At 37.6% G+C, this 1,135-nt stretch overlaps 1 pseudogene; it reads left to right on the top strand.

Annotated features, from left to right (window-relative positions):
- Positions 1-645: 645 nt before the first annotated feature.
- LOC123820335 lies at positions 646-761 on the top strand (annotated as a pseudogene).
- Positions 762-1,135: the final 374 nt, after the last annotated feature.

Below are 1,135 nucleotides of genomic sequence, written 5' to 3'. Positions count from 1 at the left end.
AAGACCACCCTAAGACATTGCTAGCCTTGCTGATACTACATGGCAAGTACCTCCTTGATTCATCACACACTCTCTTTTTTACGCTACTGCAGCAAAGGCTGAGGCTTGTGGTGTCACCTTGTCACATCTCTGCTCAGTTTTATTCTCCCCAACAGCTCTGCTCAGTTTTTTGTGTTTTGTTTTGCTTTTTTTAAACTTCATTATTCCTTAAGTAAAGTGAAAGGTATAGATGGCCTTGGTGGCTTGCTCTGTTTCCTCTTTTAGTAGCTTAGGGAGAAATTGGCTCAACCCTGGGAGATAGATTCATTGCCTTAGGAAAGATAACTGATGTGAGTTTTTCAATTAATAAGCCCTTGGGTAGACTTGCCAGATAAAATACAAAGTGCCCAGTTAAAATTTTATTTCATAAAACAATGAATACTATTTTAGTTTAAGTATTACATGAGGCATATTTATAGTAAAATTTTACACTCATCATTTATCTAAAATTCAAATTTAACTGCACATCCTGTTATTTTTTCCCCTAAATCTGGCAACCTTACCCTGGTCACTTACTCCTTTCCTCTCTATTGGTGACTCAAACAATACCTCAGCAGGTAATTGGAAAATAGGTCCATAGAAGCATTTACTTGAAAAAAAAATCTCAGCTTCGCACAGTGACAGTATTGTAGTTAATGAGGTTTATCTGAAGTGTGATTATTACTAATTGAAAACTTTTTTCAATACCTGAAAAAAAAATCTTGCCCTGGCCTGTGTTGGCTCAGTGGTTGGAGCATCATTCTGTAACCCAAGGCTTGAGGGTTTTAGTACCAGTCAGGGTGCATATCTAGGTTGTGGGTTTATCCTGGGTCCAAGCACAGGTACATCCAACTCCCAGTCAGGATGCATAGTATCCCTGGTCCCAGCATGGATCTCTGGCCTGGGTGCATACAAAGGCAAGCAATGGATGCTTCTGTTGCATTGATGCTTCTGTCTCTCCTTTCCTCATTCTCTCTATAAAAGCAAATGAAAATGTCCTCAAATGAGGATTTAAAAATTTTTAACTAAAGAAAACAATCTACTTAAATAAAAAAATAACTGCTCCAACTGACATGACCCTGAAAATGTTCCATTGCTTTTTATTTTGAAAAAATAT

The sequence above is a fragment of the Phyllostomus hastatus genome, unplaced genomic scaffold (genome assembly GCF_019186645.2).
Source record: "Phyllostomus hastatus isolate PE091 unplaced genomic scaffold, TTU_PhHast_1.1 phas_contig_34, whole genome shotgun sequence".
Taxonomy (NCBI): Eukaryota; Metazoa; Chordata; class Mammalia; order Chiroptera; family Phyllostomidae; genus Phyllostomus; species Phyllostomus hastatus.
The sequence above is the reverse complement of the archived record's forward strand: the minus strand, read 5'-3'. Positions and strand labels throughout refer to the sequence as shown.